This window comes from Lissotriton helveticus, chromosome 2_2, assembly GCF_964261635.1.
Source record: "Lissotriton helveticus chromosome 2_2, aLisHel1.1, whole genome shotgun sequence".
NCBI classification, from domain to species: Eukaryota; Metazoa; Chordata; class Amphibia; order Caudata; family Salamandridae; genus Lissotriton; species Lissotriton helveticus.
In genome coordinates this window covers 38240157-38266281 of record NC_136060.1, presented here as the reverse complement: position 1 = coordinate 38266281, position 26125 = coordinate 38240157, and positions in this window count along the sequence as shown.

The window sequence follows — 26125 nt, the reverse complement described above, 5'->3', positions numbered from 1 at the left end:
TTCTCTTTAGATTGTTGCAGTGTGCGGTTCCGTTACTGGTGGTTCTGTTGTTCTGCTGTTTCTGTAGTTGCATGTGTTTGGTAAGAGACCTTTTTTTTGTTCAATTGTAATGTAATTGTTTATTTTGCAAAGTGTGTAGTAATACGAGTATGTTTGGTTTCTGTTTGTTGTGATTGTAAAACATGTTTTGCATTTGTTTTTGATGTGTCCTTCTGTAGATGTAAGTTTTTTTTTCTTCTTTCTAGTGGGATATCGTTGCCTATTTGCTGTGTCTTTGCAGAGTAGGTGCTGGTGAGTGTAGTTGTGTCTTGTAAGTGAATTGTATATTTTTTCTAAATATAGTTTTTTGTGAAAAAGTCTTACATTTTTTATCTTACTTTGCGCAGTGTTGGGGTTGTTGAGTTGTTTGTGCAGACTCCTTTATTTGTAAGGATAATGACTAGCCGCCGGATTACTGCTCAGCAAGTTGTTGGAATGCTTTTTGATTCTTCCTCTGACCATGGTCCAGAGTCTGAGTCTGATTCTGAGCCAGAGGTGGGAGGTGAAGATTCAGGTAGTGAGTTTTCTCTACACATGGCTTCATCTGATGATGAAGACACTTTGAGTGCTGATGAAGCTACTTTTGGTGTGGATGATGTGCCTGTGGTTGGGGAGGACATTGCTGTGCTTGTGGTTGGGGAGGACATTGCTGTGCCTGTGGTTGTGGTTGAAAACTTTTTGCCTATTGATTTTTTCAAGTTGTTTATGGATGATGTGTTTTTGGCAGAGATTGTAGAGCAGACTAATTTGTATGCTGAAAATCTTTGGAGGGTGAACAGTGCTAGCCTTAAGCCCCACGTTAGAGCTACCCGGTGGACTCCCACAAATTTGGAGGAGATGAAAAAGATTTTGGGTTTAACTTTTTTGATGGGCTTGCTTAGGAAACCATCAATGGCTTCATATTGGTCTACTAGTCCCTTGATGGCAACAGGTATATTTCCGGCAGTCATGAGTCGTGATAGGTATTTGCTTCTGCTGCGGATGATGCATTTTGTTGACAATAGTCTTGCTTTGCCACGAGATCACCCTGATTGTGACCGTCTTTTCAAGATTCGGCCTGTCATTGATCATTTGGTTGATCGATTTTCTGAGATCTTTTATCCAGGGAAAGAAATTGCAGTGGATAAGTCTTTGCTGTTGTTCAAGGGCCGCTTGGTATTTCGGCAATACATTCCTAGTAAGAGGGCACGCTATGGAATCAAACTGTATATGCTGTGTGACAGTGAGACTGGATATGTCTCTAATTTCAGGGTGTACACTGGTAAGGAATCCAGGATTAACCCCCCTGGTTGTCCGTCGACTTTTGGAGTGACTGAGAAAATTGTGTGGGAACTTGGTCGTGGATTGTTTAACAAAGGCCATCATTTGTATGTCGATAACTTCTACACTGGTTTGCGGTTGTTTAGGGAATTGGCCAAAGTGGACACTGTTGCTTGTGGCACAATCCGCTCAAACCGTAAAGGTTTCCCAAAAGAACTTGTTTGTCGAAAGCTTGCTCGGGGACAGTGCAGTGCATTGCGTTGTGAGGAGCTTCTAGCTGTGAAGTTTTCAGACAGGAGAGATGTCTACATGTTGACTACAATACATGATGAAAGCACTGAAACGGTGACTGTTTGGGGTCAGGTTGCAGAAGTGCGCAAACCTGTGTGCATACTGCACTACAATAAGTACATGGGTGGTGTTGACAGAGTAGATCAGAGGTTGGAACCGTATGCTGCTCTTCGTAAGGCTTACATTTGGTACAAGAAGTTGGCTATCCATCTTTTCCACTTGGCAACCTTTAATGCTTTTGTTGTGTTCCAGAAATCTTGTCCCCAGTCAAAGATGACTTTTGTAAAGTTTCAGGAGTCTGTAATAGGCAGCCTTGTTTTAGTGGAACAGGCAAGTGTTCCTAGAGTTGGAGTGGTGGAGGATGTTGCCAGATTGAAAGATCGCCACTTTCCTAATACAATTCCTCCTACAACCTCAAAAGACTTTCCCAGTCGGAGATGTAGAGTCTGTTGGCGAAGAGGTTTGCGGCAGGAGGTTCGCATGTACTACCCCGACTGCCCTTCAAACCCCGGGCTGTGTGTACCTGCTTGTTTTAGATTGTACCACACGCAAAAGAATTTTTGGGAGTATCAATGAGTGGTAAAGTGAACTGGTTGGTCTTTATTCTGTAAAACTTATTGTTCAGTTTCAAAGTTTGTATTTGTGTAGTCTTTTTAGATTTAGTTGTCGAGTTAGTAGATTTGAATCAATTTGCAATTTGTTTTTGTTTCTCTTTTATTTAAAAAAAAAACCTAAAGTATGATGTTGGTTTGCATGTAGTGTCCATTGTCTGACTGTGTGCATGGTTTGGCGCTTGGCTGCCGGTGTCTGTGGACTGGTGCTTGTCTGACGGTGTCTGCGGACTGGTGCTTGACTGGCGGTGTGCGTGGTCTGGTGTTTGGTTGGCGGTGTGCCTGCTCTTGCGCTTGTCTGGTGTTGTGTTTGGATTTGTCTTTGGCTGGTGGTGTTCGTGGAGTGGGGCTTGGCTGGCGGTGTGTGTGGAGTTGCGCTTGACTGGTGGTGTGTGTTAAATGGCGCTTGGCTGGTTGTGTGTGTGGAGTGGCGCTTGGCTGGTGGTGTGCGTGGAGTGGTACTTGGCTGTCTGTGCACGGAGTGGTGCTTGGCTGGTGTTGTGTTTGTGGAGTGGTGCTTGGCTGGTGTTGTGTTTGTGGAGTGGTGCTTGGCTGGTGGTGTGTGTGGAGGGGCGCTTGGCTGGTGGTGTGCATGGAGTGGTACTTGGCTGTCTGTGCACGGAGTGGTGCTTGGCTGGCGGTGTGTGTGGAGTGGCGCTTTGCTGGATGGTGTGCGTGGAGTGGTACTTGGCTGTCTGTGTACGGAGTGGTGCTTGGCTGGTGTTGTGTTTGTGGAGTGGCGCTTGGCTGGTGGTGTGTGTGGAGGGGCGATTGGCTGGTGGTGTGCGTGGAATGGTACTTGGCTGTCTGTGCACGGAGTAGTGTTTGGTTTGCGGTGTGTGTGGAGTGGCGCTTGGCTTGCGGTGTGCGTGGAGTGATGCTTGGCTGGTGGTGTGTGTGGAGTGGTACTTGGCTGTCGGTGTGCGCTGAGTGGTGTTTGGCTGGTGGTGTGCATGGTCTGGTGCTTGGATGGTGGTGTGGGTGGACTGGCGCTCGGCAGGCGGTGTGTGAGTAGTTACTTTCTGTTGGTCACTACACACACTGCTAGTTGAGTGACACTCCACACAGTCCATCATTTTGTGTAGTTGCAGTGTCAGAAATGTGGGCGTGTGAAAGTGATGGGCCCTTGAATGGCGCTGTTTGCTGGTGTGAGTGTTGAAATGTGATGTGTCCGCGGCTGGCGGTGTGAATGTTTTGTATGTGTCACGCGTACAAAAGGTGTATGAATGGCCTGTAAAGAGGTTGATGCCTTGACGTGGCTTTACAGCTCACGAGCTGTGAGTCAGTGGTTCAGTTTATCATACTTTCAATTATACGCAGTGTATTTCATTTTTGTGAAATTACTTGTGTATACAATTGTATGTACTGAATCATCACTCACCCTCGTGCCAAATCCAACCAGTATGTGTGTGTGCTTGCGGATTAGATGGTTGTGCAGTAATAATTGTTTTTTTTCTCTTTCTGCAGTAGGGTGTACCTTGTCCCTTATTGTGATTGTTGTTATGTGTTGCTTTTCCATTCGGATGGTGTCAATGGTCTGGTTTGTATCAGGTATGAAAGGTGCGTGAATGGCCTGTAAAACGGTTGGTGCCTTGTCGTGGCTTTACAGCTCACGAGTTGCAAGTCACTGGTTCGGTTTCTATTGCATTTATTTATTGACAGAGCATTTCATTTTTTTGAAATATCTTGTTAATAAAATTTTATGTACTGAACCATCACTCGCCCTCGTGCCAAATCCAATCTGTATGTGTGTGTCTTTGAGGAATAGATAGCCAGTGCTTGAATGTTTGACTTTTGAGTAACTCTGTTAAGGTGTGGTATCATTTTACTCGGGAGAACAAGGGGAACGCTGGGTGGTAGGACATTTTTGCCGGCACGGCGATCCCACGCCAAAAAGTTTGGACAAGTGCTATTTTTACCTAATTTTAAGGTTTGTAAGGAGTTCTGGGTAGGAAAACATTGAGGGACCCACGCATGCCATACCTCCCTGGACTCTCCCGGGTGTCTAGTTTTTAGAACTGTTTGGGTTTGCTACTTTCCAAAGAATACCATCCAGCCCCGGGCCAAAAACTCAGGTGCCCCCCCCAAAAAATCAAAGTTATATTGCTTCAGGGTATTTTAAATTCACCACCGTACGATTTGGACCTTTTCCTGTTGCAGCCACTATGGCTACCCACGCAAGTGAGGTACCGTTTTTATCAGGAGACCTGGGGGAACGCTGGGTGGGAGGTAATTTGTGTGAGCCCAGTGAAGCCACGCTTTCCCACACTAAAACGTGTGAAAATATTGATTTTTTTCTGCTAAAATTGAGGTTTGCAAGGGATTCTGGGTAAAGGAACGTTGGAAGATCCACGCAAACCATACCTCCTTGGAAGCCCCCGGGTGTCTACTTTTCAGAAATGTGTGGGTTTGGTAGGTTTCCATAGATGGCTGTCTCGCACAGGGACAGAAACCCAGGTAACCCCTCTTGCAAAAGCTGGTGAATTTGACAATGGTGACAATGTCAAGTCCACCAGCTTTTGCAAGAGGCGTTACCTGGGTTTCTGGCCCCGTGCGAGACAGCCATCTAGGGAAACCTACCAAACCCACACATTTCTGAAAAGTAGACACCCGGGGGCTTCCAAGGAGGTATGGCTTGCGTGGATCCTCCAACGTTCCTTTACCCAGAATCCCTTGCAAACCTCATTTTTAGCTGGAAAAAATCCGTTTTTTCACACGTTTTAGTGTGGGAAAGCGTGGCATCACTGGGCTCACACAAATTACCTCCCACCCAGCGTTCCCCAAGGTCTCCCGATAAAAATGGTACCTCACTTGCGTGGGTAGGCATAGTGGCTGCTTTAGGAAAAGGCCCAATTCTTACTGTGGAGACCAAAAAATTACCTTTAGCCAAACAATCTTATTTTTTGAGGAGGTCACCTGAGCTTTTGGCCCGGGGCTTGGCGGGCATCTTTAGAAACTACCAAACCCAAACAGTTCTGAGAACTAGATACCCGGGGGAGTCCAGGGAGGTATGGCATGCGTGGGTCCCCCAATGTTTTCCTACCCAGAAACCCCTGCAAACCTTAAATTTTGGCAAAAAAACCCACTTTTCCGTACTTTTTCGGGTGGGATCTCGCTGCCGGCACAAATGTCCTACCACCCAGCGTTTCCCTTATTCTCCCGAGTAAAATGATACCTCACTTGTGTGGGTGGGCCCAAGGCATGTGACTCAGGCTGGGGGGCTTAATTTGTAAAACTTAAATACTACTAAATACTACTTTTTTCAAAATTCATTTTTGGCGTGTTCATCTTTGGGGCACCCACACAAGTGAGGTATCCTTTTACTCGGGAGAACAAGGGGAATGCTGGGTGGTAGGACATTTTTGCCGGCACGGCGATCCCACGCCAAAAAGTTTGGAAAAGTGCTATTTTTACCTAATTTTAAGGTTTGCAAGGAGTTCTGGGTAGGAAAACATTGGGGGACCCACGCATGCCATACCTCCCTGGACTCTCCTGGGTGTCTAGTTTTCAGAACTGTTTGGGTTTGCTACTTTCCAAAGAATACCACCCAGCCCCGGGCCAAAAACTCAGGTGCCCCCCCCCCAAAAATCAAAGTTATATTGCTTCAGGGTATTTTAAATTCACCACCGTACGATTTAGACCTTTTCCTGTTGCAGCCACTATGGCTACCCACGCAAGTGAGGTACCGTTTTTATCGGGAGACCTTGGGGAACGCTGGGTGGGAGGTAATTTGTGTGAGCCCAGTGATGCCACGCTTTCCCACACTAAAACGTGTGAAAAAATTGATTTTTTTCTGCTAAAATTGAGGTTTGCAAGGGATTCTGGGTAAAGGAACGTTGGAGGATCCACGCAAGCCATACCTCCTTGGAAGCCCCCGGGTGTCTACTTTTCAGAAATGTGTGGGTTTGGTAGGTTTCCATAGATGGCTGTCTTGCATGGGGCCAGAAACCCAGGTAACCCCTCTTGCAAAAGCTGGTGAATTTGACAATGGTGACAATGTCAAGTCCACCAGCTTTTGCAAGAGGGGTTACCTGGGTTTTTGGCCCCGTGCGAGACAGCCATCTAGGGAAACCTATCAAACCCACACATTTCTGAAAAGTAGACACCCGGGGGCTTCCAAGGAGGTATGGCTTGCGTGGATCCTCCAACGTTCCTTTACCCAGAATCCCTTGCAAACCTCATTTTTAGCTGGAAAAAATCCGTTTTTTCACACGTTTTAGTGTGGGAAAGCGTGGCATCACTGGGCTCACACAAATTACCTCCCACCCAGCGTTCCCCAAGGTCTCCCGATAAAAATGGTACCTCACTTGCGTGGGTAGGCATAGTGGCTGCTTTAGGAAAAGGCCCAATTCTTACTGTGGAGACCAAAAAATTACCTTTAGCCAAACAATCTTATTTTTTGAGGAGGTCACCTGAGCTTTTGGCCCAGGGCTTGGCAGGCATCTTTGGAAACTACCAAACCCAAACAGTTCTGAGAACTAGACACCCGGGGGAGTCCAGGGAGGTATGGCATGCGTGGGTCCCCCAATGTTTTCCTACCCAGAAACCCCTGCAAACCTTAAATTTTGGTCAAAAAACCCACTTTTCTGTACTTTTTTGGGTGGGATCTCGCTGCCGGCACAAATGTCCTACCACCCAGCGTTTTCCTTGTTCTCCCGAGTAAAATGATACCTCACTTGTGTGGGTGGGCCCAAGGCATGTGACTCAGGCTGGGGGGCTTAATTTGTAAAACTTAAATACTATTAAATGCTACTTTTTTCAAAATTCATTTTTGGCGTGTTCTGCTTTGGGGTACCCACACAAGTGAGGTATCCTTTTACTCGGGAGAACAAGGGGAATGCTGGGTGGTAGGACATTTTTGCCGGCACGGCGATCCCATGCCAAAAAGTTTGGAAAAGTGCTATTTTTACCTAATTTTAAGGTTTGCAAGGAGTTCTGGGTAGGAAAACATTGGGGGACCCACGCATGCCATACCTCCCTGGACTCCCCCGGGTGTCTAGTTTTCAGAACTGTTTGGGTTTGCTACTTTGCAAAGAATACCACCCAGCCCCGGGCCACAAACTCAGATGCCCCCCCCCAAAATCAAGGTAGTTTTGCAATAGGGTATTGTAAATTCACCACCGTACGATTTGATCCGTTTCCTGATGCAGCCACTATGTCTATCCACGCAAGTGAGGTACCATTTTTTTCAGGAGACCTAGGGGAACGCTGGGTGGGTGGAAATTTGTTGATCCACGCAGATTCCAGAACTTTCCACCACAGAAATGTGAGGAAAATTAGTTTTTTTTGTCTAATTTTTAGGTTTGCAAGGGACTCTGGGTAACAAAACCTGGGGGTAGGCAGACGAGTCACCCCATCCTGAATTTCCCTGGGTGTCTAGTTTTCAAAAATGTATAGGTTTGCTAGGTTTCCCTAGGTGCTGGCAGAGCTACGGCGCAAAAACAAAAGGTAGTCTTTTTGTCCAAAACGTGCTAGATTTCACTGGGAAATTGAGGTGCGACCATGTTGCGTTTTGCGCTGTTTCATGTCGCAGCCACTATGCCTACCCACGCAAGTGAGGTACCATTTTTTTCGGGAGACCTGGGGGAACGCTGGGTGGGTGGAAATTTGTTGATCCACGCAGATTCCAGAACTTTCCACCACAGAAATGTGAGGAAAATGTGTTTTTTTTGTCAAATTTTTAGGTTTGCAAGGGACTCTGGGTAACAAAACCTGGGGGTAGGCAGACGAGTCACCCCTTCCTGAATTCCCCTGGGTGTCTAGTTTTCAAAAAGGTATAGGTTTGCTAGGTTTCCCTAGGTGCTGGCAGAGCTACGGCGCAAAAATAAAAGGTAGTCTTTTTGTCCAAAACGTGCTAGATTTCACTGGGAAATTGAGGTGCCAACATGTTGCGTTTTGCGCTGTTTCATGTCGCAGCCACTATGCCTACCCACACAAGTGAGGTACCATTTTTTTCGGGAGACCTGGGGGAACGCTGGGTGGGTAGAAATTTGTTGATCCACGCGCAGATTCCAGAACTTTCCACCACAGAAATGTGAGGAAAATGTGTTTTGTTTGGTCAAATTTTTAGGTTTGCAAGGGATTCTGGGAAACAAAACTTGGGGGTAGGCAGACGAGTCACCCCATCCTGAATCCCCCTGGGTGTCTAGTTTTCAAAAATGTATAGGTTTGCTAGGTTTCCCTAGGTGCTGGCAGAACTATGATGCAAAAACAAAAGGTAGTCTTTTTGGGCAAAACGTGCTAGATTTCACTGGGAAATTGAGGTGCAGCCATGTTGCGTATTGCGCTGTTTCATGTCGCAGCCATTATGCCTACCCACGCAAGTGAGGTACCATTTTTTTCGAGAGACCTGGGGAAACGCTGGGTGGGTGAAAATGTGTTGATCCACGCAGATTCCAGAACTTTCCACCACAGAAATGTGAGGAAAATGTGTTTTTTTTGTCAAATATTTAGGTTTGCAAGGGATTCTGGGTAACAAAACCTGGGGGTAGGCAGACGAGTCACCCCATCCTAAATTCCCCTGGGTGTCTAGTTTTAAAAAATGTATAGGTTTGCTAGGTTTCCCTAGGTTCTGGCAGAGCTACAGCGCAAAAACAAAAGGTAGTCTTTTTGTCCAAAACGTGCTAGATTTCACTGGGAAATTGAGGTGCAACCATGCTGCGTTTTGCGCTTTTTCATGTCGCAGCCACTATGCCTACCCACGCAAGTGAGGTACCATTTTTTTCGGGAGACCTGGGGGGGCACGCTGGGTGGGTGGAAATTTGTTGATCCACACAGATTCCAGAACTTTCCACCACAGAAATGTGAGGAAAATGTGTTTTTTTTGTCAAATGTTTAGGTTTGCAAGGGATTCTGGGTAACAAAACCTGGGGGTAGGCAGACGAGTCACCCCATCCAGAATTCCCCTGGGTGTCTAGTTTTCAAAAATGTATAGGTGTGCTAGGTTTCCCTAGGTGCTTGCAGAGCTATGGCGCAAAAACAAAAGGTAGTCTTTTTGTCCAAAACGTGCTAGATTTCACTGGGAAATTGAGGTGCGACCATGTTGCGTTTTTCGCTGTTTTGTGTCGCAGCCACTATGCCTACCCACGCAAGTGAGGTACCGTTTTTATCGGGAGACCTGGGGCAACGATGGGTGGGTGGAAATTTGTTGATCCACGCAGATTCCAGAACTTTCCACCACATAAATGTGAGGAAAATGTGTTTTTTTTGTCACATTCTTAGCTTTGCAAGGGATTCTGGGTAACAAAACCTGGTGATAGGCAGTCGAGTCACCCCATCCTGAATTCCCGTGGGTGTCTACTTTTCAAAAATATATAGCTTTGCTAGGTTTCCCTAGGTGCCGGCAGAGCTAGGGCTCAAAAACAAAAGGTAGTCTCTTTGTCCAAAGAGCGCAAGATTTCACTGGGAAATTGAGGTGCGACCACGTTGCATTTTGCGCCGTTTCCTGTCGTAGGCACAAGGCCGACCCACACAAGTGAGGTACCGTTTTTATCGAGAGACCTGGGGGAACGCTGGGTGGGTGGAAATTTGTTGATCCACACAGATTCCAGAACTTTCCACCACAGAAATGTGAGGAAAATGTTTTTTTTTTCAAAATCTTAGCTTTGCAAGGGATTCTGGGTAACAAAACCTGGTGGTAGGCAGTCGAGTCACCCCATCCTGAATTCCCCTGGGTGTCTACTTTTCAAAAATGTATAGGTTTGCTAGGTTTCCCTAGGTGCCGGCAGAGCTAGGGTGCAAAAAATACAGGTAGGCACTTTGCCAAAAAAGGGTCAATTTGTAACTGCAAAATTTAGGTGTGACCACGTTGCATTTTGCGCCGTTTCCTGTCGCAGGCACAAGGCCTACCCACACAAGTGAGGTACAGTTTTTATCGGTACACTTGGGGTAATTCAGATTTGTAAATCAACTGTTATTACCAATTGAGCTTTCATGCATTTCTCCCTTTCAATGAAAGACATTGTGTAAAAAAAACATCTTTTTGAAAAATGACCAATAATTCTCATGCTAGTATGAGTATTCCCAATTTTGAAAATGTGCAAATATATACTGTTTCTGAACTCTATAATTTGTACCCAATTCAGAAATACATAGGTGTCTTTCATACAGATTATTCCATGTATACATTTTCCAAGACAAAGTGCTCTATACCCAGTAAATGAAAAAATACCATTGCAAGTTGCTGCTCAGTTTTTGGATCTGGGTTCGTCGGGTTCTTGGTGAAACTACAAGTCCTATATATCCCCACAACCAGGAAGGTCTAATTGATGTAACGGTATATTGCTTTCCAAAAGCTGTCAAAATTAGAAAAAGTTATAGGTGAAAACGTTGAGACAAAAAGCTGTTTTTTTCAACAAATTTTCAATTATTCCAATATCTAACTGTTAGTTTCTATAACGAAACCTTCATGGATTTAGAAAAAATGACCCCTTTTTGAATTCAGAATTTTGTCTACATTTCGAAAATGTAAAGCTTTCCAGGATCCATTATTGCTTTCAAACTCATTTCTACCATTAACTGGAAGGAGGTGAAAAGCTCTAAAAATAGCAAAAATAGGCTATGTCCCAGAAAAAAGCCAAAACTGAGTAAAAACTTTCGGTTCTCTGACAAAAGACTGTAATTCCCTAAAAGCTGAGAAAATGGAGATTTCAGCCCCACAAACCCTTTTTTGATAACATTTTCAGGGAAAAACCCAGAGGCTTTCATTTGCAGCCCGTTTTTCCCATTTTTCTGAAAAAGACAAAAAAATCACTATATTTTGGTTAATTTCTGGGACCCCTCCAAGGGAATCCACAAACCCTGGGTGCCTTTAGAATCCACATGATGTTGGAAGAAAAGGACGCAAATTTGGCGTGGATACCTTATGTGGTCAAAAAGTTACAAGGGCCTAAGCGCGCACTACTCCAAAAAGCCAAAAAAAGCCTTAGCACAGGAGGGGAAAAGGCCTAGCAGCGAAGGGGTTAATCGATCCAGGGGCATTTCTACCGCAGGGCCCAGTAGCCTTGTTAAGGTACCGTCAATTTCTTTTTTTTTTTCTGGAAGGCTGATCTGGTGTCGAAGCTGAGAAATAGAGCCCCACACGATCTAGCTCCAGTGCCAACCCGATATGGGCTGAAAGTCCAACATTGCCATGGCTTGGGGTGCCTCCCGTTGGACATGGAGGCTGAGGCTTAATCATCGGACCCGGGGGAAAAAACCCCCCAAAAAAACCCGGAATCCTAACTGTTCCGACTCCACTCAGTTAAGAAATTCCAAAATCTCACTGTACGGGGACTACATGTTCTTGCCAGGTCTACTTTTGATGTCATGTAAAGTGAAGACAACCACTCTGCATGAGTGGGTGGGTTGATGTTGACCCAATTTTTGCAGATTTGTCTTCTTGCTAATAGTATGGCATAATATAGAAACTCTCTTTCTAATCCTTTGATGTTATCACTCAGTCCAAATATTACTAGGGGCCAAGAAAGGGGAATAGAGATTTTAAGGATAGACTCAAGCGATATCTTTACTTCCTGCCAAAAGTTAGTAACATTCGGGCATTCCCAGAACATATGCAGATCTGAGGCGGCTGGCAGGAAATATTTATTACAACATTTCCCCGGTTGAAACTTAGAAAGTCTTTTAGGGGAATAATACGCCCGATGTAATGTGAACAGTTGATTACGCCTCAGCCAGGCTGGTTTTATGATCTTATAGAGGAGCGTAAAGGACTCTGTCCATTTCTCTTCTGCCTGGGGTTCGCCCTCTCCACCCCATAGATTTGTCGGAAGATTAAACTCCTCCTCCCTTTCTTCCAAAATGCTCCAGTAGTGTGCAGCAACCTCCTTTCCCTTGTATGGTTTTTCAATTAGATTCCTCTCTAAGGAGCTGTCGCCTCCAAATTTGATCTTTTTAATTGTTTGAGAACGCAGCCAGCTAGAAAGCTGAATTTATAAACAAACCAAGATAATGGTGAGGTTACCCTGTCTGAAAACATTTCCCAATCAATGAGAGAGCCGTCTTCTACTAATTCACCCCATCGTACGATTCCTGCTTCTTGTAGGACTGTTTTAACCGTCTGTGTAAAATGCGGTGAAAGCCCAGGAAAGTCCCAGATCGGCGCGTAATTAGAAAAATATGCAATCCCCGCCTTGGATTTGATTTGAGACCATTCTTTTATGGGGCAGTGTAATGTCTTCAGTCTGACTTTTTTTAAAAACCTCTGATGCCCGAATTTAAATAGGAATCCGTCCGATGGAATGTCTGAGCCTAGTAGCATGGCTTTGAACATATGGCCGTTAGGGTTGTCTAGTGGGGGCTTTAATAACATCCTGGAGTGGGTCAGGTGGAAGGCCCACGCATAGTATTCCAGGTCTGGCAAAGCAAGGCCTCCTTTTTCCCTTCTCCTTCTCAGTTTCTTCCATGCCAGCCTGGATGATTTATAACACCACACAAATGAGTTTATGATTTGTTGGGATTTTTTTAATTGGTTCGTGTCAAATAATAAAGGGATTGTGTTGAAGAGAAATGTATATTTCGGTAGAATGGACATTTTTACTAAGCTGGTCCTTCCGTAGATGGTAAGAGGTAGAAAAGACCAAGACTTCATTAACGTTTTCGCTTCGCGTGAGATGCGATCTAGATTGTTCTGGGCCAGAAGGTTGGGATCTTTGGTAATTCTTATGCCCAGGTTACGCATTGAAGTTTTTAATGGAAGCTGAATATTGGTAGTGTTCCAAGCCATTATCTCTGTCTTCCCTGGGTTTATTTCATAACCTGAGAACTTTCCAAATTCCTCCGCGCTTTTGATTACAATGGGGAAGGCCTGTGTCGTGTCTGTAATGTAGATGAGAATATCATCGGCATACATCCCGACTTTTTTATCCCACCCTGAAAATGAAAAGGGGGGAATATTGGGGTCTTCTCTTATGGAGTGGGCAAATGGTTCTAGATAAATGTCAAATAATAGGGGGGAGAGAGGACACCCCTGTCTTGTTCCTCTAGAAATTTCAAAGGGATTTGTGCGAGTGCCGTTAATGAGCAATCTTGCCTTAGGGTTTTTATATAATAAGCCTATTGTTCTGCGAAATTTAGTACCTATTTTAAACTTTGCCATTGCGGCTTTTGTTGCATCAAGAGTCATGACAGCAAGAGGTAGAGCAAATGTTGAGGCAATGTCTATGGCTCCGACTAGGTCGTATGTTAAGTCGGCAAGTTGTCGGCCTCTTATAAACCCCTTTTGGTCCTGGTGTATGATATCTCCAATCTCGCTTCCCAAACGAGCGGCCAAAATTGACGAGAAGATCTTATAATCGTTGTTGAGAAGCGAGATTGGACGATATGAACCACAGTCCATTGGATCTTTATCTGGTTTTAGAATTAAGGCTATATTCGCTTCTCCCCAAGAGCGAGGCGGTGTCTCTCCTTTTAGTAATATGTCATTAAATAGCTTTGTTAGTGTCGGGGTAAGTGTGGAATTAAGAACCCGATATAATTCACCCGGAATCCCATCCGGTCCTGCGGCTTTCCCCTGTTTTAGCCTCTTAATGACACTTTCGACTTCCTCCTGGGTTATCTCCCTATCTAGATTCTCGCTCTGATGCTCTTTTAGCTCAGGAAGGTTCATCTTTTCCAGCCATTTATTTCTTTCCTCGATATTGTCGATATTATCAGTTATTTCATCAGTGTAGATGTTATGGAAAAAGGAGCTGAAAGCTTCACCAATCTCTATATCGGTTTTTCTGAGGGGGAGGCTGGTAGCACCTGATTGGCTGCCTACTTAAGTTTCACTTTTGTTTGCTTTCCGATTCGGTATTTACCGAATCGGTATTTACCGAATCGTTATTTACCGATTCGGTATTCCCCATTCATTCCTATGGGCCAAAAGGCCCATAGGAATGAATAGGGAATACCGAATCGGTAAATACCAATTCGGTAAATACCGATTCGGTAAAATCCGATTGTCCGATTCCGAATTTTACCGAATCTATATTTTTTACCGATTTTTTATCTACATCCCATTTACCGATTCTAAAATACCGATTCGGTAAAATTCGGTATTTTAGAATCGGTAAAATCGGATTACCAACATCTGGCCCTAAATGTCTGCAGCACATGCATTAATTTGGAATACTTATGAATGTGCTGCAGACATTAAAGTATCAAAACAGATCTTCCTCAGCACTCTAGAATATGTTTCAGGAAAATGTTAAAAACCTGGCTGTAGGAAGGTGGCTCTGTATATACTATACCAACGTGAGGTATAGTGTACACAGAGTCCAGTGGAACCCCAAAGGTAGGCCCAGGTAAAAGTATATAGTACCTTACTCTCTATTTGTGGTAGTGTGGGCAAGCAGTAAGGCTTTAGCAGAAGTAGCAGAAGCTAGTGTTAAGCATTTGTTGTACACACTCAATCAGCACATGACTGTCACACACTCAAAGACTGAACTCAGACCAATTTTGTTTGTATAAAAATATTCTTTTAGTTATTTTATTTCCTAGAACCAAGTAAGCCTTGCACAGGTACGTGATTTATACTTTGCAGTAATAATACCGTTTGAATTACAGTTGTATATATACTTTGGTTTGATTACAGCAGAATTACTAGTAATGCAATGCTTTGAAATATTGTACACATGCTTTGTATTGGCTTCTCAATAGAATGTCAAGTAGATTACTTTACAGATTACTTTTCTTACATAGTGCAGTATACCTACTGCACTGGGACATTTACTGAAACAGTAAGTAAAAGTATGTTGGTTATTTGGTTACAGTTTAATAGACTGTTATAGATTTTCCAACTCCACATAGAAAACAGTCAATGGTATCCTAAGGGACGAAATTGTGTTTTCGGTTAACAGGTAAGTACTTTGTTGTGGGAATTGAGTTTCTGGGTTTAGACTCGGGGGTCCGCCAGGGTCAAGGATGCACTCTTGTTACACCCTCAGCGGCACTAGGATGGCTGAGTGCAGAGTGCTGAGGCCCAATGTTATCCAGTAGGGGAAAGGGGGGCCCCGGTTGGTGGCTGCTCACGAGCAGGCCACAAGGTTGTGGGAGCAAAGCTCCTGGACTTAATCTCAGGGCAAATGGGGGGTCAAGATAGCACCAAAGGTACACCCTCAGCGGCTCTAGGGTGGCCAGATGCAAGGTGCAGGTTTGTCGTTGGGTGCCCTGTTACTTTCAATTAGGATTCTCCGGTTTGCAAATGCACTGCAGGCTCGGGGACTAAGATCTTCTGGGTGCGAGCACCACTTGGAGAGGTAAGTTGGGATGCTGGAGGTTCGTTAGACACAATCGGTTGGGCAACCCAAGGCCGTGGGGCATCGGGTGCAGGGGTGTCTTTTAGGGTATATATCTTCTTAGCAGCTCCTGGTCGCGGTTGGGGGGACCTTCCGGATTGAGGCTGCAGTCATCGGCTGGAGGATTGAGGCATATCAGGGATCACTAGATCTCAGGTCTGGATTGTCAGGGATACCTCCTCGTGGTGGTGGGCCACCCGAACTTGGGCTGTGGGCGACGGGTGCAGAGTGGTGCAGACTCGCAGATTTTGCCAGAGCTGGAGTTGGTAAACAAATCCGGAGTTCACAGGATACAAAGTCTTTTCTTTGGAAGGCAGGGCAGGGCCTCGGGGTTGTTGTGGTTGCTGGCTGCAGGATACACAGAAGTTTCACTTTTGCAGGTTCCGAGGTGGGGACAGGCCAGTAGGGCTGGGGCCAAGTCATTGGGCGTCCTCCTCTTCTTAGCTTCCGCACGGCTGTTCCGGTCCTTCTTCTTCTTTTCGTCTTCTGGTTTCTTATCTGAGGAGGCAAGGTTCAGGGGTGCCCCTAAATACTAGATTTAGGAGCATTACAGGTAAGTAAAAGGTTGGGACCAATGAGTCCCTTCCTTTTGGGAGGGGGGTATGTGCCTCACTCTGGTTGGCTGGGTCCCCCCATCTGCAAGATGGCGGGGACTGCGAGTTGTGCATCACCTCTCCTCCCCCACCTGGGGGGGTGGGGTAGGCAAAGGTGGGCACACCTCTCTTCTTGACTTGTTTTTTCTACTGATTCTCCTGCCCAAAGTGGGGGCCAGAACTGTTGGGGGCCAGTTTCTGAAAGCAGCAACAGGCCTGGGGAAGCGCACAAAGGCAGCAAGCCTTTGAAGCTTCCCCTTCGTGGACCCTGCCAATCCTGGGGGAGGAGACTTTGCACCTCGTCCCAGGATGTGCATTGTTTCAGACCCCCGAGAGCAGCAGGTTCTCGACCCAGGGGTCCAGAAACATATCTGGTGGTGGCAGCTGGCGAGCCGCCACTCAGCCTGGACACTAGTGATAGGTCATTTTTCAGGGGGCATCTCTAAGATGCCCTCTTTGTTCATTTTTCATTAAATCCCACACTGGCATCAGTGTGGGTTTAATGTGCCGAGAAGTTTGATACCAAACTTCTCAGTTTTCAGTAAAGCCATTATAGTACTGTGGAGTTCGTAATGACAAACTCCCGGCACCATATACTCTTAATGGCAGTACTGCACTTACAATGTCTAAGAATTGGCTTAGACACTGTTGGGGTATAGGGCTCATGCACCTGTACCCTCACCACTGGAATAGTGCACCCAGCTACAGGGGTGGCTGATCTATGCCAGTAGGTTGTAGGCATGGCACCCAGGGATGTTTGCCATGTTGACTCTTCACTTTGTTCTGCACAAAAACACGCAGCCTGAAAAGACAGTGTAGTGTAGCTCCTATTTTCCCAATAGGCTCTGCGCATTGGAATAGTACCTACAGCAGTAAAGGCCTAGGCCAGACGTTAACTAGGTCTACTACTGTCGAAACTAGACTTAATTTTTGGGTTTGCCAGCTAAGCTCAGAGTTCGCTAGAAACTTTCTCGAATGTTCAAGGAAGGATTAACTCCCCTGATTAGACAAGAAGGGATTTAGTTTCTGACAACCATAGAACATGACAACTTTGCTCTCCCCTAATCAAGAGTCAATCTCAAGAGTCGTGTGAGCACAAGGCAATTATTTTACTCAGTCAGTACGTGCATTCTTAGTCTCATCAGAATGTAGAGAAAAGGAAGAGACGGGCGTGTTCAATAAAAGATGTTATTTATTGATCAGTCTCTTTTCTCGTACAAGAGAAATGGATCGATATTATTGCAATACTTATAGTTAAGTAAAGTGCATACATTAGAAGCAATAGTATAAAATAATACTGTAAAAACATTGATATGGTTTCTGAGCCATATGATGTTTAAAATGATTAAAATATATTTACATACACATATACATTTGACTAAACGTACTCAACTGGTGTTTCTAAATACGCCTACCCCGTGTACCTGACCTAAGTCTAATGCGTGGGCGGGAATAGAAAGTTACAGTTTAAGTTAAGTTTGTTTTTGCCAAGTGAATAACTAAAGAATTCTCTAGGAGGGGTTATTCAGTTCTGTACCTGGAATTTAGGATGAATGAGGAATTGTATCTCTTTCTCTGCTCTCGATATTCCAGGCTGCCTGCGAGGGCTGCCCAGAAGCGCCGGTGCTGGGTCTCTCGGCTTGAGATAGCAGCGCGTCTCTCAGCGCGTCAGGAAGGCAGGGCTGCTGCCTGCGGGGTCTGCTTCTGCTCTCGGCTTCGGCAAGTATGGCTGCTCCGTCTTGTCACCACGCGTGTGTTTGCATAGGGCAAGGTCGGCAATATTTATACCTTAAAGGTGCCGAGATTGACGTAAGGATGGACATAGGTACGTCAATAAAGATGTCATACGACTTGCTCGTTAGCACATTCTTTTGCAAAAGTTCTCTGTGAAATCAAAACAATGGCCGCACGGATTTTCCAGGTTGTCATAGGTTTGATTTGTTATGAGAACGTCGTATGCCTTATCAGGGGCTGGAGGAATGTCGCTTGTCTAATTAGATCTCAAGCGTTATGACCTAATCAGATAACACGTTCCTGTGCCGTAGTGTGACTGCGTCAGATAACGGTATCTGCATCATGGGGGATTTCTTGCCTCATGGGCTGACTGTTAGTTAACTAGCTAGGTAGTTTAACCAGAATAGGGTCAGGAATAGGGGGATCGATTCAGAACCTATAGAAATACACGACACCCACTCCACGCTAACTATGGTCATATCTACTAATCTATGCATAGTATAACATAGTACAACATACTATAGAGTATAGTGTATACCTTACCACCCCAAAATACATAAATGCATTTCGAAATTTTCAAATATACTGAAAAATTGCAGTCATATATATTGTACGCACTTAAGCTATGAATTAAATGCAAAAGTAAACACGCATTGTAATGCATTATTGCTTTTTGGTATATGAGAAATACACATGAAATGGCTCTTAATATAGCTATACAGAAAGGAAGGTCGAGACCATTTCATCACATAATAAAATATTTGTGACCATACCAGCGGGCAGCTAAAGTCTATATAAAGTATCTAAAATAGAAATCTTAGTTCTCTAGGAATAGTTTCTTACTTTAAGCAGAAGATCAGTGTCCCGGGGAAAAAATATATAGAAAAATATTTTAAGGGCTTGCTGAAAAAAGTTGCTGTCCGTGAACTGGATTGTAATTGTTCATGTGACTTTATTTTTAAAGGTTGAAGGCCGAATTCAGGGAACGCCGTGTGCGAGTTTACTCAAAAGTCTCTATTTCTGTTCCGGAGAGAACATCATATCATTCAGGCTTTCGAAAAAACTGTCAACAGCTTCATGGGAAAGTTCCACTAAGTCGGAAATAGGGGTAACCATGCATTCGTGCGCATGATTGTCTCCATTGACAAATTTGATTTGCATTGCTGACAGGTCGTACCTGTTCGATGCTGCTTTCATCTTGAACTTCACTACTCTTCAATCGTAGTGGTGAAGATTCCAGGAATGCCGTCATCAGAATTGGCAGCCTTTGAGGGCAGCACAATGCGTGAACCTTGGTAGGAACCAACAGTGTATCTGCATCCACCGGCGCATCCGATTGTAGCGTCAGACAGGTGTCTAACACGCATTCTTCTCCGCATAGCAGACACCTTAGTACAGGTAAAACACACCTTTGCCACATTGGTCGAAATGATAGAAACCAAGTCATGTTTAGGTCTCTAAGCCGGGAGAGTCCCAGGATTTTTGATATCCGGTCCCGGTATCCAATGGCTAGGATCGTATCTTCCATTGTCGCGAGAGTTTGATCTGTGACATGGGTTGCCATAACGAAAAATAAGGACTAGGAATAGGATTCCTGCAATTAGTCCCAGGATCAGGGGAAGTCCGCCAAAAATCGAATGGACGAAATCTGGAAAAATACCCAGTATGGCTTTGAATGGTGTTAATGCCATCGAAAATACTGTCTTAAATACCTTTGAGACCCCAGTGGTATCAGAAACATTTAAGATTTCGCTCAGGATTTCCGCGAAATGTACGGGGGAATTAGTTGATAATAATGTATGTATCTCTGCAGTCGTCCTTGCGACTTGTAGATCATACGTTTCTTTAGATGACGTGAGCCTTGTAGGCGTCTGAAGAAGCACTGTTTTCATTCTGCTTAAAGTGTCTATTCGAATAGAAGTAATTTTCAAACCGGGCCATGCCCTTGCCTCCCTGTCTGGTAAGGAGCTGGGGAACAAAGAACGTCCACAGCACTTGACCTTCGCCGTCGTGGTGACGAGATAAGGAGTCCCGGGCATAAGACTACAACATCTGCGGTCTACAATAAGAATGTAACTCCCATTATAGAGTCTTTGAAAGAATGGTTCTATTTCAGTTGCAGGTGCGCCTTGCTGGTGACATGAAAGGTTGTATGAATTCCCTTCACAGGCTCCGTGCAAACTAATACCGTTACACAGAAGCGTGCCGCTTAGTGACATAGCACAATTGTTGCCACTAAGAAACACTTTCTGTCCTTTGTTACTGACACATGCATGTGAATAGGGCAGGTTCCAAGTTGTTTTAAGGTACCCCTTTCCCAATTTCTCGTACATGCCAGCCTGTATATATTTTTGGCAGTATTGAAACCTGAAGGTTGAGATTGGAATATTTATGATTCCGTGGATTATCCATTCACTGACAGGTCGTTCTGACATTGTCATTGGTAATCTTTCTAGTTTTTCAATGCCCAAGATTGTATAATCAGCACCCTTCTGCGCCATACCGATTTGTCTATCAGTAAGGTTAAAGATTTGGAATAGTGACGTTGTGTTGATTAAACGCCAAGGCACATAGCCTGAACGCAGATTTTGTAACGTCCAGCCAAGCTGTACAATAGAACGCAATTGCGACTGACCATGTTGTAATAACAGTAAGTCTTGCGATAATATGTCGATTGCTGAAGACACAATGCTGTCCAATGAAAATATTCTGGAGGACAGAGTCATTAACCCATTGTCCACTACAGAAAGTGATTTTTCCAAATTAATACGATCAATTTCACGTATTCTCTCTGCTGTTTCAATTTGAGTAACCTTCCAGGCCTCATTGTATGCTGCATATACAGAGGCTGCTATGAAACGCTTTTGACGCTGTTTGCGTGGTCCCAGTATGAAATCACGCAAGTCAGCACCATCAGTAAGTAAAGTTAGGTGTTGCTTAATTTCAGGCAGTGTGGAAGTTTGTAGCCATTGAAGGCATAATTTGCCCACTCTGCAGGTTGGTATTATCCCTGGGTGATGTCTTTGAGGATATCTAGGGTCTGGCCTGGTTGAAACCCTGTGTTTTATTCAGGAATCTATCTTGACAGTTATTTGTATCTGTGGGCCAGATCAACCATTGTTTCCAATCAGGATGTGTTCTGTTTTGGTTAAGTATATGGCTTATGTCTATTTCTTCATCTGTATCAGAGTTATTGCTAAACATTGTTGGCTTTGGAATAGACAGGTTATTTAAATCTTTGATTTTGGCTAAGCCAAGACAGGTGGTTTGTTGAACAGTGTCATTTAAAAATATCATTTGTTCTGGGATCATGCAGGCTCTAAACAAAGCTTCTATACCCTGTACTTGCCATTCTTTTGTACCCCAAACACTTTTCAAATCAACATTTTTGTCCCAATAATCAAATCCAAAAGTATTCATTTTTTCAAAGAATGAATCTGAATATATCAATTTCGTGTTGGTTATCATGGTTTTCATCCCTGTCTTGTTTGACAATTTGTAATAAAATGTTTCAGCATTAGTTATGTTAAAACCTGAAAAATATGAATATTTGTCATAAACGGTTCTAGAGCTCCCTTTTGGAGGTGTAGCACAATGTTCCCATTGATTATAATTTAAAACATTTCTAGGTTGTGCAGATTTATGCAAGAAATGGTTACCATAATGGTTATAGCAATACATACTATCATAATTTGTAGAACCTTGCAAATAATCATGTTTTGTAAATTTAGCAGACATTACTAAGTCAGACATCATATTGTTTATACTTTCAAAGTCCCAATCATCAGCAAATGAGTTTGGTTTTGCAAAGTCACTCAAGGAGATCTTGATTTGGTGTGGATATTTCAGGATCTCGACCGGACCATAAATTTCATAGTCAGTGTTGTCCCAGGCTACCCCACCAGGTATTGGAATTGCTGTGAAGTTGGCTGAAGAAAGTTCTGAAGAAAGTTCTCGTTTCTCGACGTGTGAAGATGTGTGTGGTTTGAGAACCAAGTTGATGTTCTGACTTGCTGTGTCCATTTTAGCATATTTTCCCTCAATGAAGCGTCCCAAGGTAAATACCATGATGAGCCAAAGTATGAGGATAAATGCACCAAAACCCACCCAAAATTCAATCCATGGAGTAACCAGATATGTTTCTTTCAGTTGTTTCAAAAGTTCCTTAGCTTTGTCTTTAAAGGATTTTGATGATGGCTGTGTCTTTTGTTCGCTGAAACCTTCAGAGGAATCATCGAAGTTGATGAAGTAACCAGATGCAGTTCTGTCAATTGTTCCAATTGGTTCAGGATTTTTGTTTCTTGCATTTTCACTTGGAACTTCATTGTAGATTGGTGTGTCTCTGCTAAATGTCTTTATTTGGGTTTTCAGAGGTCTGAGTTCTATTGCATTGTTGCATAGTCCTTGTTGTTCTTCTTTAGGCGTTTCGAATGTGATGAGCCTCTTTGTTAGGACCTCTGTACTGGTAGCAAACCTTGGTGTTCTGCTACTTATTGGGAGTCCACTTGGCCTACCGTTTGTTATCGGCCACATGTTGTGGTTTTACCAGGTCGATGGATACAACTCGGTTCTCCTTTTTTCCAGCAAGTGGCGGTAGTACAACTGATCTTGTCCCGTTGATAGACAAGACAGGAACTGCTTTTCTGTAAGAAGGCCCAAATTCCTTCTTTACCGCGATCTTCTCCCTGACTAGATCCCCGACTTTTGGAATCCAGACAGGTCTTGCTGGGACAGGTGGTGATTCTTCAGTGGTTGTTGGCTGTTGTTTCAACTGTATGTTGCTCAGGTCTTTTCTTGTTTTGTTTAAGTCCTGCAAAATAGCCAAACGGTCTTTGACATCAAAGGTTTTTTCTATTACCACTGAAGTCTGACTATCAAGGTCAGAGATCAACATCCTAGTTCCGAATAATAATTCGTACGGACTGAATCCCTTCAGAGAATTTCTTGGCAAGTTATTTAGACTACGTTGGACACTTATTAGATGTTTGACCCACCCAGCTCCCGAACCTAATACCTTTGCCGTTATAGATTGCTTTATGTCACGGTTTTTTCTTTCAACAATTCCGTTCCCCTCAGGGTGAAATGGACAAGAGTACCGCAATTGCATGCCCATGCTGACCATGGCCTCCTTATAAGCCCGAGAGCTAAAAGCAGGACCATTGTCCGAATGCAGAATGCCAATTGCGTATGTGCCGATAAAGACTCGCAAATCTTTTATAACAGTTCTGGCGTCAGCCGTTCGCTGGGGCCACATCCATATGAATCTCGTGCATGAGTCCACTGCGACCAAGATATATTTATAGTTACCATCCCTTTGTAAGGGACCGCAGTGGTCTAGATAAACACAGGCTAATGGTTTATCCGAGATTAGAAGGGGCGTCTGTGCTGGACGTCTCACAGTTGATACTTTCATTTTTTGACATATTTCACATGCTAGAACATAGTTCCTTGTTTGTCTTCTCATTTGTGGCCACCAGTATCTCTGTTTTAATAATGATACAGTGGCTGAGACGCCAGCATGGGTAGAAGCAAGCCCTTCGTGTGCCGCTATTATCAGTCCTAACCTATGTTCCATGTTTGGAATTGCCCTATCCCCCACTCCAGGGATTCGAGCAAAAGGAACATTGTTTGTATCAGTTATGTATGAGTATTTTACTGGAAAGCCTTTAGGGAGTGGTTCTATCGAATCCTTTTCTGAAGCGCTGACAGCTTGTAATATTTCGCTGTCTATTTTTGTTTTTGACCGGGTGACGGCAGCTACGGAAGCCGTTTGCACAGCTGCCTTCGCGGCCTCATCAGCCAATGAATTCCCTGCAACGTGAACGCCATCACGTTGATGACTCAGTGTATGTATCACGTGAGTCTTTGGTAGTTCTTTTTGTAAAAGAGCTACTTGTTCCCAGAGCATTTTATGCTTGATTGTGCCACCTTTCGCATCCTTGAAACCATTCTGAAGCCAGATCTGCAAGTATTCATTATAAGATTGAACGCAATAATACGAATCGCACACTATGAGCGTGGGGAATTCTCGATCGGTATTTTCAAGCGCCATCTTGAATGCTAGTAATTCAGCTCGCTGAGCTGTACAATCTCCTAGGGATTGTGTTTTAGTGAGGGTTGGTTTAAATTTCCCTTCGTGCCAACGACCTTTAACAATCGCGCACGCAGCACTGTAAGCTTGTTTACCCCCTACTGCGGGTTGTGCTGATCCGTCTGTATATATTATACAGCCGTAGTCATCTAGAGGCAGAATTTCGGTTGGCGGAGGACATTCAAATTCATATTGGAGAAATTCTTGTGTTTTTAAATAAGGATCAAATTCGTACATCACGTCTGTTGCAGCAAGAGAGTTAGCCCATTGTATCCATCTTGGATGGAGTGCTTTAGCATTTGGAATGCTTGCCTTTGTTACCGCCTCTAAGGCTGGTATTGGTGTCACGATTATTATTCGTTTACCTTGTGCCAGGGCTCGTTCTTTTGCTATAGCTGTCTGTGTTGCTGTAAGAATTTTTTCCGTTGGGCTAAATTTCATTTCAGCCTTAGTGTACAAGTGTGATTTGAATGCAATTGGTACCTTTTCTCCCTCATTAGAGGTCAGGTATGTGAATCCGCATCTCCCTGGGATGACTCGGATCACAAGGTTGCGTGTATTATCACGGGTTTATAATTTTGTCTTAATTAGCATGTCTGTTTGTAAGGATCTCAAAATTCTGTGTGTGTTTGAGTCCAACTGGATCTTTTAAAGTCTGGTTTAATTAGATCGTAAAGGGGTTTCACCCTTTCTGCGTAATTTGCAATGTATGTTCTTCCGAAATTTAGGAAGCCTAAAATTGACTGTAGGTTTTTTAGTGTTTTAGGAGCTTGGATAACGGCACATTTCTCTAGGAAATTGTCTGCCAGGCTTTTACCTTCACTTGATAGCTCATATCCTAAGAATAGGACCGTCAGATGGGCAATTCTGGACTTTTTGAAGTTGAATTTGTAACCCTCTGCAGCGAAACCAAGTATTATGGTGTTCACTCTTTTCAAGTGAGTCTCCAAGTCATCATCTGTTAAGTAAATGTCATCGACATAAGATAATGCTTCATCATCATATAGTTGTAGTAATTCTGTTACTCTCGCTGAGAATACCCCCGGGCTGTTCTTGTACCCCTGGGCTAACCGACAGAATTGTTTTTGAGTGCCATTTACTGAGAATGCTGTTAAATATCTGCTCTCTGGTGCTATGTTTTGACAAAAGAATCCATTGGAGATGTCCAAGGTTGTTTTGTATTTTTTGCGCACTATGTTATTCATTAGTGCAGCACTGTGTGAGTTTTGCACTGCAAAGGTTTTGCAACATGTGTTAAGGTGTCGGTAATCCAAAACTAGGCGATATGAATTGTCTGGTTTGGAGACCGGAAACAAGGGATTGTTCATTTGTGAGGTGCAAGTTTCAATCACCCCCTGGTATTCTAGCTGATCTAGTATTTCATTTACTTGTTTTTTAGCTTCTTGCTTAATTGGGTACTGCCTTTGTGCAGTTGGTTGTGATTTTAACTGGATTTTGTGAGGAGGAGAATCCTCATCCCATCCTACATGATTTTTATATAAAGCAGGTGCTAAGGCCACTGCCCACTTTCTAGCAAGTGTATATTTTTTATGAATCGGCATTTGATTCGAGAAGGCAGGCATAATTACTTCTTCGCCATGAGGGCACTCCCTGACAAACTCTGGTGGCCAGTCTTTTTCAGCTAGAAGGATGTCATAACCCTTGGAGAGGTTATCCCAAAATAGTCCCCTTATTTTCCTAGTCTTATCTCCCTCTATACGTAATGTTATCTCGTATATTTTGTGGGGCTTGCTAACTCTGGTATCTGCAGTTTCCACTTGAAGGTATTCATTCGTGTCCACTGTCTCCAGATGATTCATAAGGACTTTGCGAGCTATGCTCACCTCTGCTGCGCTGTCTAGCATTGTCTGAGCCCACTCTCCGTTTTTCAGTTGTGTCCTCAGTATTCTCGGCATTGTTAACTACCTTGATACTGGCTACCTTCTTTTTTGGAAATTGTAATTTCTTTTTCAGTTGAGCATGTTCCTTGTCTTTGGACTTGGCGTGCTCTTCTGATCGTCCTCTTCTTTCCGATTTCTGCGAGGAATTCTGAAAAGATTGAGAGGGACGTGTATCAATGTCTTGATATCTATCAGGTTTTTTAATATTATCCCTATTTCTAAGGTTATATCTATTCCCAGAGGGGTCACTCTGGGGTGACCTTTGTCTCGGGTTTGGAGATTTCTCTCTTCGCCTAGGAGACCTTCCTCTGGACTGGAATTTCTTTTC